We start from the raw sequence: 13,117 nt of genomic DNA, 5'->3' as shown, positions 1-13,117 counted from the left end.
ATATATATATATATATATCGTAATGGGAAACACAAATACAAAAGAGATGTATTTCAGTGGCTGCAAATTAATGTCACAGTAATTTAGAAAAGTCACTAGAGTCACAAGACACAAAATTATCTATTTGAATGAAATAAATTACAGTGTTTCTCAGGGAAAACACCTGAGGTCCACAGTTGGAATCAGTATCTTTGGATAAAGCTCTGATTTTACATTTCTTTCAAAGTTGAGTACATGAGTAAGAAACCCTTGAAAATATAACACATTTAGATGGACAGAACTTACTTAACTAGATATCCAGTGTCCTGGATGATTAGGCAATATGCTATACAGTATTGTTTTAAATCACAGCCTAGCTGCAGTTTTAGTTAATATTACCAGGAGATGAGTCATGAGATGAGCAAGGACGCAAGTCTGAGAGAGTCTCAGTTTCTCAGAACAAGTGCAGAAAGGAGGCTGTTGGTGATAATTTAATGAAAAAAAATGTCTGTTGTCCAGGTAGAAAGACATGATTAACAGTGTTTATCATGCATTCGCTGTAGGAACCCTGCAGAGACTTCTACATTTCTGGTGTGATGATATACCACCCCTTTGAGGTCAACGTCAATACATTAACCCTAACATCTGCAGAGCATTGCAACGTGTATGTGGTTTCATGTATCATTTAAGCATTCAGTACATCCCACATAATTTATGCTCTAGAGTAAACTATGGTGCATGTGTAAAGTAAAGAGCTTATAATTTTTTATTTTTTTTTAAATCATTTTAAACAAGCTGGATCCTCTCTTGGCTCTTGGAGAGCATTCAGAGGATATACAGGCAGATGATGTCCCCTGCAGGTGTCTACAAAGAAGTGAAAGAATTGTAATTACACCCTTCTTGTTTGCTCACTTTTTGCTCGCAGGTTTCTCTATAGAGCTCCACCTACAGCTTCGGAATAGATATTTGGCAAAGCTGTCGTAAAAACTCGTTGGCGACTCTCCCCCCTCCCATCTTATCCCCCGTAACATTATTCTTTTTTCCTACAATGGCCTTAGAACGCTGTCGGAGCAGAAGCAACTTGCGTTTGCCAACATCAAGCTGTAACAGCAAGAACACCAGGTCAGCATCGGATTTGCAGGCTTCTGTTTGTCTCAGTTCTCGCCATTCTGAAAACGCAGGTCCAATGTTTACTCGTGTCTGACTCCTCGCTCGGTCAGTCCTCCGTTTCCTCTTTCTCTGTTCCTCCAACAATGCTTTCCTAGCTTTCTGCTTCTTTTTTGCTGGCTCAGCCATGACGATAGTGTGAAAAACTCTATCACTATCTTGTTCTTATAGCTAGCCGGTTCCTGGATGGGGGCATGTAGCGGCGTGTATGTGTGCAGTGTCGTGAAGCAAATCGTTACATTGCGAGAACTGACCCGGCCCAAAGTTGCAAGGGTGGTTTTTCCTCTCACAGGCGCTAGGGGGAAGCGAGACGACCACCATTCAACCCGAAAAAAGTCATATAACCATTCCAATGACTCCGAAGCTGTTCAGTTAATGTAAATTAAGATAAAGAAAAACTGCATAGTTTCCCTTTTAATGTGTTAAATTGGTGGAGTGCCCCTTTAAATTGACGATGAACAAAACGTTTATGATACATCATCACCATGGATCATGAACACAGTTTTTATTCAATGAGAAATATGTGTAGTTGGAGCCTGCTGACTTTTCCCATAAATAATTTACCTAAATGCAATGATTTGTGGCCACCACTCAGTCAAATAATTAGGCTAACATAAAATCATTAATTCACGTTCTGTGAGCTCTTTAAATTGTACTGCCATACTTTACTGATGAGATTCATTAACCCACATAAGCAAACCCAACTCTTTGTCATCAACACAGTTTAAACTCTACAGGCTGTACCAGAGTGGTAAGAGGTTTCGGGCATTGGTTAGAATTATGTTAACTGTCTTAACAAGATTAAACCTGAGGGATTATCCCTTCAGCCTTTACAATTGAGATTATCTCAATTATGTTCTATTTCGTATAGGCTTTGCCCTCGAAGGGCTGTTGCTATTGGGTTTATCCCTTCGCGCACGCACAGTCGTGAAGATGTCCTTCGCGCCCTGGTGCCCTGCACGGACCTCTATTACGGCCGTAGTTACTGTGTATCACAACTAGAGATGCACCGATTGACTGGCCGGTGACCGGCGACCTGCCGGTCAGTCTGACATGCCGGTCAAATTCACTCGGGCGCCGCATGATTTACATCGCGCAACATCAGCACCACACGTGCACATGCAGGGTTTCCACTAAATGCATGTAGCAGCGGCGCACTGTCGCTCAATCAGCTGTTTATGAAATGTCATAAAGTCGTAATTATACACGGCTCGACCAGTCAGCCGCTCTCTCTCTCTCTCTCTCTCTCTCTCTCTCTCTCTCTCTCTCTCTCTCTCTCTCTGAGGCTGAAAAACTGTAACATGAAAACCGCACTCACGCGAGTCCCGTGAAATATGACAACTACAGTTTATTGGAAAATAGCGTTGGGCACACTAACTTTGATGAATGTACTGTTTATCAGACAAGAAGCTAACGTTAGCAAACGATGTGGTCCCTCTGCCTCTGACGCCCTGCTGGCCCCTGTAGGAGACGCTGTAAACAAAACAAAAAAAAAAGAAAGAGACGCTGTATTCCTCCGACACGCTGTATTAACGTTACTGTTTAAAACGCTTTCCAGGTTAGTGGGGATGCATACCGCTCAAAATCAACATTAAAATCGTAGTAATCTTCCCTCAGCGTTTAGTTTTGTTGCTGTATCATCTGTTTCAGGTAACGGCACTCTAGGGTACCGTCTATTTGCTGGTCGGTAGCTACCGTTAGCAGATATGCCTGTTGACAGCAAGGTAGTGTTCAGATTTATGCACAATGACACATAAAGCAAACTTGCTAAAAAAGGAACTACACGCTGTTTTCAGGTAACGTTATTGTTGACGTTCAAACAGGTCTGTGTGTGTGTTTTGAGAAAGATCTTTATACTGCATTAAGGCTATATTTATTTTATTTTTATTTGTTATTTATATATTATTTTATTGCCATTACCTGTTTTCATACATACAGAAGTTTAGTTTGCTAAATATATCACATTTTTTTAGTTGGATATTGGATGTGAAAAGAAGGAAATGGTTCTTCCTTAACATTGCACTTTAGATGTGTGTTAATTTCCCACACCAGCAGTAATTTATATAGTTCTATTTTATAATGATTGATTATCTAATCAAAACATGTTCTATGCAAAATGTAAAATTTTCTATTAAAGAAAAGATAGAAAATAAATATTTGTGTGTGCTGTAAAGTGGTTAGAAAAAATTTACTTGGAATCGGCTAAAATCGGTATCGGCTGGTCAAACTCAATGAAAAATCGGAAATCGGAATCGGCCTAGAAAATTGTAATCGGTGCATCTCTAATCACAACTGTGCGACCATAGATCTGCTCCCTATTTTTCTTCAGCGTTCAAGCAGTTTGAAGACTTCGAAGAACAGTCCCCCGGCGTACCAACTCACAGGCTACATCCGTCCGCCAGATCTCCACCCGAACTGCGAGGCGTGCCTCGGCCCTGTTCGCCGGGCTGGCACCCCACCGGCCGCCAGCAGTTCTGCGTCCGCTTACTGACGGAGGAACCGAAGCTGGCAGATGATGGCAGACGGCCGGACAGTCGGGTAAGGTAAGGATACCACCAACAGCGACACCCAGATATCCCGGAAGGGACCTCTTTGGCGGGTACGAGTCCGCTGACTCAATCCCCCCGAAGACAATTCTTTTGCTCTCCCTCCTCCCCGTTGGGAGAACTGGAGCTCGAAACAGCAGAGGATAACGGAGCACTGCCACTCAGCTGTCTCCGTTTTCCAGAAGGGGAGCACCGCACCAGCGACTTTTCTCCTCCGCAGCGGGCGGGCTCTCTGCCCACCACTAAGGGTTTTGTTCTCGACCTGTGTGAATGCTGAGTAGCATTCCCCGAACACGGGAGACGGGCGGCTCCGATGTCTCGCTATGCACCGTTCATCAGGGCTCAAGGCAACACGGAAAAGGAGTTCCTAGCGGTCCCGCCACTGTGGTAGAGCTTGGCCTCCATTCTACCTTCAAAGGCCCCTTTTTTTGGCTGAAAGAGGCTCACACCGCCATCTCCCCGATCCAGGTCCATGCTCGCTTCTCTGACTGCTCATACCTGTGTACCGCCTGGGTGACTGTGGCACAGAACAACATCGCTCTGCTGTCTCCGCCATGACAGTTAAGCCTTGGCTGTCCCCACGGGAGTTATATCAACATCTGGCTGCACATGTCACAGCGGGACAACTGCCTGCACAGATCACGACTCCCAGCCAATAGTAGACGTGCGCTCTTGGGCGGTCCCACTGCCCCTGGTGGGTTGTTTAGACCGCACCTCGGACAGCCACGAGCTGTAGGTAGTGGAAGGGATGCGGAAACACACCTCCTGGAGAGCGGCGCCTCGGCCACAGCAGCGGCACCAAGATGTCAGCTTGGGGAGACGGCTCCCCGCGGGCTGTGGCTGCGCCTCTCCAGGCCCCGGGCTCCAGCCCCACCTACCGACGGCGCAGCCATGAGGCCTGGCGGGCAGCACCCACCTGGTCCAATCCACTCGCCAATTCGCAAACAGCGGCGGCAGTGACAGTGACGGAGCCCCGGGAAAGCCCAATATTCAGCTTCGGATTCGGCCGAACCCCATCAAAAAGCTCAATATTCTTAACCAGTGGATTTGGTATTTGGCCGAACCCCAAAAATCTGGATTCGGTGCATCCCTAGTACAAACAGTACTTTGCATCACCATACTTATTGTAAATGCAATCTACATATGTTATATTAAGCTGTCTGAGCTAAAGTTTGCAGTAATATTTTAGGCTCTGTTTTAGGCTGCCTTTGTTGGCACACTCCAAGACGATCAGTACTCTTCAGCTTTATGTAATTTTTGTGAATATGTGACTATTATATTTTCCATTGATTCAGTGTAATTATTATATTTGAACACTGGCGTGTAATGATTTTTGTCCTTATTGATGGCTGGGACATAATGTCTGATGGCAAAGCTGTGGTGGAGTATAATCAACCATACAAGGTTCTCCAAAGGGGAGCCAAACATTTTCCATCTCATTATTATAATAATTTATTTTTATTATTATTATTATTATTATTATTATTATTATTATTATTATTATTATTATTATTTACAAAGGCCCACAGCAATGCCTGCTTATTGCCAAAGGTCAACTTGAAAAAGCATTAAGGAATGACTTCAAATTTCTTCATTTCAAGATAAAACGTGTGTCATCAGGGAATTGCTCAACTCCAAGTCATTAAAAACAAAGGTTATAATAAAACATATCACATTATGAACACCATATTTGTCAAATAAATACCATCAGTGTTTTCATTTTATTTTAATTTATTATTATTATAATTAGTCCCCCTCTACCAAAAAAATAGTTTTTCTTGTGTTTATGTCCCGTTAAATGTCTGACCTTGACTGTACTGACTTGTAGCTGTGCAAAGTTTGTCACTAGAGAGGTGTTTTCACATTCATCATCTGAAGGGGGAGATGTATGTGCACTTCCCTAAAATCTGAGATTCAAACGTATGCCAGGCAAGCTTGATTATGTACACCACTGATCCTTAAACCAATCACTGTCGAATGCGCAAAAACGAGCAAAGAAACCTGAAACCTCCAGCGCAGAGAGGACTGGTCAGGTCAGTAAAGAGAGCGAAAAACACACTGTAATCGTAACTGTGTCAGCCACTGCCAGTTACAAGCTAACAAGCTAACAAAAGACATAAACAAAACTAAGGTAGATGCTAGAATGTAGTCACCGAATGAGTCTGCGTGAGCAGTGGTGTTGGGTAGCACGAAGCCAGATCCAGAATTGCTCAATGAGGGAGAAAGAGAAGATGTGCTTCCCGTCCCTTTTTCAGAGTATTTTACTTTTCATGTAAGAAAAGCATGTTAAACAAAATGTGAATCATAACAGAGTATTTTTACATACTTTAAAACGTGTCTGGAGGGGGATTTTAAGTTAATTATCAAATTATAAAATTCATTAATTAACAAGGTATTGTAATCATCTGCTGCAACTTTATAATAACGATCCAAATAATGTTTATTAATTGTTTACAAATGAATTCTTCAAGGTTTACAGATCATTGGGTAATCATTAACACTTACTTTATATAATATATCAAATTGTATGATGTGTGCAACAAAAAATAACTGTTAAAATAACATAAATGACAGTATTACTAGTAATTAGTAAACATTAATTGTAATTTCATTGTTTGTTAACAGTAAAATAACTATTGCTTTAGTTTAACTAATGTTCAATTTATCATTTCTTAGTGATGGTTATTATAAAGTTTTAAGCAAATCAACCAGAAGAATCCAGAAGGGATTGTTTTGTTAGTGCGGCAACATCATGGGGATTTGGTCTCTAAGGGACAGGTGTGAATGGCTTGCTTTATTCAGTTTGAGTTTCAGTGCTTCATTTGTTGAGCGAACACCTACCGCAGATGTATTAAGTTGTGACCAGACAGGCTCCTGGGTGGCCATACATTTATTCTGCTGAGCTCTGCAGGCTGAGATGAGCAAAAGCACCTATGTTGGGTTTGAAACCGTTGTGATATCAGAAAGAGTTTTGGCCCAACAGCAACTGCTCACCAGCCACATAAAGGAGAAGATGACCGTAACGTAAAAACTGCTCAGGACAAAAGAGTAGAATGGAAAAATAGTCAATTTGGTGTGGTTCATCTCATACAAACACAAACATGATCTCACTATATTATCTAACTCAGATGTGGACATTAGAGGATTGGAGGAATGCCTGTTGAAGGTATAAACTCACTGACCACAAGCGGGCCTCTGTTGTTTTTCAGGTACTTGTTCTGGTAAAAGACATAGACGATGGTCGCCAGCAGAGAGTACAGGAAAGCAAAAACACCAACAGTCAGGAAAAACTGAGCAGCTGAGGAAAGGTCGCCATCCAGGAAAAGGATCTCTTCCCTCTTTGTCTCACACAAGGGAGCCTTAAAATGCACTTCTTGTAGTCTACAAGACAGAAAAAGGAAATGTAAGGAGTCTGTAGGGAAACAGCCACAGACACACCACACCATTCATCATCCAAATGAAATATTTATGGTGGCCAGTCGCTCTCCAAGAAGTCGTTCAGTTAAACAATGTGTCTTTATATTTTACTGTTGTGAAATTTAACTCATTACCATTTTAATTTGGCTTGACTTTTTGTATGGAGCTTATGAGTAATATCCAACTGCAATTTTATTTAATTCATGGGCGATTAGATTTTGTTTCCACTGTGCACACTGAAACTAAATGATGATCTATTATAGCTCTGTTTAAATGAGTCCTTTCACTTAAAACAGCAATACGGATGAGAAATAGAGTCACTCTTTTCTCGTCCTTCAAACATCTCAGTGTTTATATAGCATAAAGTCCCAGGCAGCCCAGAGTACTTTCAGGTTGGCAGGAGTCAAAATGAAACAGGGACAAAGAAAGATACAAGTTTCTGTTGCTCATCAGCTTATCAATGGATCGCTAAGCAGCTACATCAAGCTGTGATAAAGTGCCAAGGAGCTATAACATCACAAAAAGCCCACCTTCAGTTAACCCTTGTGTTGACAAATTGACCCGTTTTCAATTTTTGTTTTATATCAGAAAATATGGGACGTAGAAATAAGCGCTGAAAATGTGTAGAAGAAAAATTTAACAATTTAAAACGTTGGTAAAAGCAAAAACAAACAAAAAAAGTGTTTTCAAGGTTGACGTGAAGACAACACAAGGGTTAAGTCTGTCAGGACTCCAGGTACAGTTTTGTCGAATGATGCAGTGAAACATTTTGGACTTTAATTGGGCCGGCATCCTGCTCAGCTTTAGTCCAAAATCCTGTTTTGAGAGCAACTCCCCTCTGCTGAATCTGGCAACATGATTGAGTAGAGTTGTGCAGCTTTTAAATAATCTTTTTGTTTTTGCTTTTGTCTGGCTGACCAGTTTCCTGAAATATGCAGAGATGATTGCCTGGTCATGTCTTCTTAGTCTGACAGCATCGTTTTGGGTGTCCAGTAAAATCTTCACTGTTTGTCATAATTGTCAATTAGTCTGTTAATTCACATTTTAAAATTATATAAATCAAAACATGTAAAAATTGTCAAAGATTGAATGATTCAACTAAATGTAATACAAACAAAAGTGAATTACCTAATGAGATCAAAGGACATAGGCAAAGGAAAGCACAAACAACTACTTCACCTGAAAGGATAGCCAAAATCAATGTCGATGCTGAGGTTACTCTGCCTCCTGTCTGAACAGTCCACTTTAACCTGGAGATGACCATAGTATCCTCCACATGTTGCAAAAGCACAGATGGCAAAAATCTAACAAACAAAAATAGAAAAGGATCAGCATCGGTTGATATATATATATATATATATATATATATCATAGATTTCATTGATCCAATATCAGGTCTGGGAGTGCAGCTTACTGCATACTACACATTAATAAATTAGCCTACTGGTCTGATTATTGACATTTACAATTGGTTTGAAAACAAAACCTGAATAATTTGAAGGTTGGAAGACAACTAACGGAGCTGTAGGGCTGAAACGATTCCTCGAATAATTTGATTACAAAAAATCCTCGAAGCAAAATTCTTTGCCTCAAAGCTTCGTTAAATCAATGTAATTAAGGTTGTACAGCCCACTGTGTTTTCGCACTGAGGATAATTACTAGCGCACACAACAGGTTGACGCTTCTGTGGACACAAGACCGTTTATATACTGTGTCTATGCACAAGACTGACGGCCCAGATTACAAATGAACGAAGACGAAAATAGCAGACATCACCGACATCATTTTCCTTTTTTTTAGTACACAGCAATAATAAATATTTACTATTGCTGTTTACTAAGTATTTCTTATCCGATTACTCGATTTATCGATGGAATAATCGGTAGAATACTCGATTACTAAAATAATCGATAGCTGCAGCCCTACTTTATAGTTATGCAGAATATTCATATTAAGAATGAGAAACTGACTCTGTGTTCACTGCTTTGAACAGATTTCTTAGTATGTGAAAACAGCACTGATTCTAAACCTGATAGACATTTCACCAATCAACAAATCAAAACATCAAGATCACACTTAATGTTGTAGTTCATACAAGGTAATGTGCAGTGAATAGAGGCAGAAATCACTAAAACCAAAATGAAGAAATGACAAGACTAGAGAAATGAAACTTACCGGAGCAAATATAACCATACACATTTAAAAATCACAGATCTCAAGTCCAGCTCCACACAGTGTCGACAGCTTTAGTCATCAGGGTCGAAACACCACTGATGTAGACAGACAAAAAGAGAGTGACTCTTCCAGTGGAGGGGAGGGCTGAAAATAGATATCATCCCCAGGGAGGAGTCTGAGATTTTACCGTACCTCTATATTTGTTCATAAACACTGCAATAAACTATAAATACCATAATTGAGGAAATGTCTGCAAATAGGTAATTTACTTGTTATTGTAAGACCATAAGACATTGCTTTCAAAAGATCTTTTTTTCTAAATAAGGCTTCATCCGAAACATGAAACAAAGACAAATATCTGCTGCAGATGTTTCTCCACATTTAGTGATTTTGAATTATTCAGATAAATCGAAGGATTAGGTGTTCTTTTGGGGAAAAAGGGAGAACATTGTCATACTTCTTAAATTATATAGACTATTTAAAAAAAGTCAGAACACAGCCGTTCCGCAGTCGGCTGCGTTCCGACTGCGTCCCAGCTCCGGCTTCCCCTGGCTGAGTCTCCATAACTATCAGATTGATTGGACACATCACACCATACTCGGTTGGAGCAGTCACTGTCACTCAGTGTGTCTTGGTTCGGCTATGCCGCCGGCTAATTTTAGGCCTGCGCCCCTTGTTCCTCCTCCCAATCTGTCATCAGTCCCGGAGGACTACCATGACCTCGCAGAGGTGTTTAGTAAGGACAAAGCGCTTTCGTTATCTCCCCATAGGCCTTACGATTGTGCCATTGAGTTGCTTCCAGGGGCCCCTATGCCATCTAGTCGTCTGTACAATCTGTCTCAACCAGAAAGAGAGGCGATGGAAAAGTACATAGGCGACTCCCTGGCTGCAGGCATCATCCGTCCTTTGTCGTCTCCTGTTGGTGCTGGATTCTTTTTTGTTGACAAGAAAGACAAAACCTTACGTCCATGTATTGATTTTCGGGGGTTAAACAACATTACTGTAAAAAATAAATATCCCCTGCCGCCTATCAACTCTGCTTTTGAACCCCTTCAGGGCGCCACAGTTTTTTCTAAACTCGAACTTCGGAATGCCTATCACCTCGTTAGGATCCGGCAGGGGGATGAGTGGAAAACATTCAACATACCACTGGGCCATTTCAAATATCTTGTCATGCCCTTTGGGCTCACTAATGCCCCAGCTGTGTTTCAAGCCTCAGACACTGCAAATCATCACCAATTAAAAGGGAACTCCCTGTTGAATTCAATGATACCTCACACAAGACTCTACGTCATACAGTTCATTAGCTGTGAAAGGGGGCGTGGTCAAAGCATAGGGGTCGGGGCAAACCTTTACCAATAAAAAAGGAAGTCTCTGCTGAGTTCATTGATACCTCACACCAGACTCTACCTTAAATGGTTCAAAAGCCATAAGAGGGGGGCGTGGCCTAAGTACATGTGTGTGGTTAAAGTACAGGGGGCGGCTCAGTATCACATGTAGACCACACATTCTAAGTTTCATGTAAATCGGATGATGTTTGTCATATAAAGCAGATTTCCTGTTGCCAGCAGAGGGCGCTATGACCAAAAGTCAATTTTGGCATGTAGATGTCCTCAGGTCTGGACCCTTGTCAAACTTCTTCGTTCATCGATAAATGCTCAAAATGGCGGCCATGCCCACACCGTTTCACGAAAAGTTTTTCTTTTAATAACTTTTCATCTTTAAGGTTGAGATGGTACAGACCAAATTTGAAGTCCATTGGATGAAATGAGGAGTTCGTTAAAGTATAGCACCTTGACTTTTAGGTCTACTTCCTGTTGCCACTAGGGGGCGCTATGACTTTGATTAAATATATGTCTGTAGATGTCGTCAAGGTTGGACTCTTATGAATCCTGAAAAGTTTCGAGCCAATTGGACAATGTACACTCAAGTTACACCCACTTCCTGTTTCGATGGCGAAACGCACAAAATGGCCGCCCCGCCACAGCCATGCCCTATGACGCAAAGTTTTTTTCTTTTCATCTTTAACGTCTTAAGATGGCACAGACCAAATTTGAAGTTGATCGGATGAAAGCTCTAGGAGTTCGTTAAAGTACGACGTGGAAATAGCCAAAATCGCACTCATTTCAACCATTCAATTCAAAATGGCGGATTCCTGTTGGGTTTAGGGTATGGCTCCAATTAGCTTTTTTGTACGTCTTGACATGCTACATATGTGTACTACTTTTCGGTAGTCTACGTTAAACGTACTGCAGGGGCTCAATTCTTGAAGTTTTGTAGGGGGCGCTAGCGAGTCATTTTTGGCCGCCTATTCCCAAAATCCTTAAAAAATGTAAATTCTCACCAGTCTTGATGCGACCGCCAATTTTGGTGAGTTTTTGAATATGTTAAGCCCCTCAAAAAGGCGATTCATTTGCCGGAAGAAAGAAGAATTCCTTCAGTTTCAATAGGGCCTTCGGCGCTCAGGCCCTATTTATCTTGATCAGGATATAGGGAAAACAAAATAAGACAGAGAAGCCTGTGTACATCTGTTTTACATATTAGACATTTATATCTATTTTATATATTCTTTTTTATATTCAAACCATGTATTTTAGCTAGAGATGATCTCTAATAATCAATCAGTAATCAGTTCTCTCAGCTCAGGGTTTCTCTAAGGGCATTGACCTCCAAGGCATCCAATTGAAATGATTAAAATATCTGTGGCTGAGCTTGGGGCGGGGGTGAGGTTATGGAGCTAAATCAGGGCCAAATGTTTTGTTAATTTGAAAAAATATATATATAGTTGAAAAACTAAAGCTTGAAATTGAAAATATAAGTTTTGGTCTAAAACTTGAAAAATAAAACCAATATTCAAACTAAATATAAGTGTACCAATTTTTCTTTCAGTTTGAATAAAATTTAGATTAAATTCTGGAATTATTTTGAATAAATTATGAATTTTCATTTTTCACTTTTATATTTGTTTTCAGTTCCACATTTTTTTACGGCTTCAAATCTTTTTTTTCAGTTTCAGATCTGCTTTTCAGTTTCAGATCAGTTTTTTTCAGTTTCAGACTTTTGGCCCCGATTTTGCGTAGGGGGCATGGCTTCAACTCAGAGGGGCGTGGAATTATGAGTGACAGCCTAACAAAGAAGGCAGAAGACTCTCCTCAGTCATGTTGCCTTCAGGAAATTGTGTTATAGCGAGAACTATGACTGAATGCTTTCTATCCACCACATACATGTGATTTTTACTAAATGCTTCATTTCCAGCTTTGTCCATTTGTCCACCTATTTTCCCTTTATGTGTTAATGACAAAAAACTGCCACTGCGGGGATAATGTCCCAAAGTATCTATTCAAAAATGCTAATATCTTTCACATGTCTTACCTGTGCGCTGGCGCCAGGTTTGCCTTGGCGGAGCGGACGCCATGCTGACTGCCGTGTGAATACTGTGGTGCATACATTCAGAGTCGTACGTGGAAGTGGGAGAAGTCATTGTTCCTGCTGAACTGCACAATTTGGCACAGTTTTTGCTCTTATAGTGTAATTGGTACCACGTGTTGTACAAAACAGTTTTTTAAATGGAACTTTGTCACTGGCATCAGTTTGTTTAGCAAAAATCACATGTATGTGGTGGATAGAAAGCATTCAGTCATAGTTCTTGCAGTAACACAATTTCCTGAAGGCAACATGACTGAGGAGAGTCTTCTGCCTTCTTTGTTAGGCTGTCACTCATAATTCCACGCCCCTCTGAGTTGAAGCCATGCCCCCTACGCAAAATCGGGGCCAAAAGTCTGAAACTGAAAAAAACTGATCTGAAACTGAAAAACAGATCTGAAACTGTAAAA

General features: G+C 40.9%; 1 pseudogene; it reads right to left on the bottom strand.

The window, feature by feature from the left end:
* Window positions 1-6,428: 6,428 nt before the first annotated feature.
* On the bottom strand, window positions 6,429-9,308 carry LOC144516093 (synaptoporin-like; annotated as a pseudogene).
* Window positions 9,309-13,117: the final 3,809 nt, after the last annotated feature.

Source organism: Sander vitreus, chromosome 4, assembly GCF_031162955.1.
Source record: "Sander vitreus isolate 19-12246 chromosome 4, sanVit1, whole genome shotgun sequence".
Lineage (NCBI taxonomy): Eukaryota > Metazoa > Chordata > Actinopteri > Perciformes > Percidae > Sander > Sander vitreus.
The sequence above is the reverse complement of the archived record's forward strand: the minus strand, read 5'-3'. Positions and strand labels throughout refer to the sequence as shown.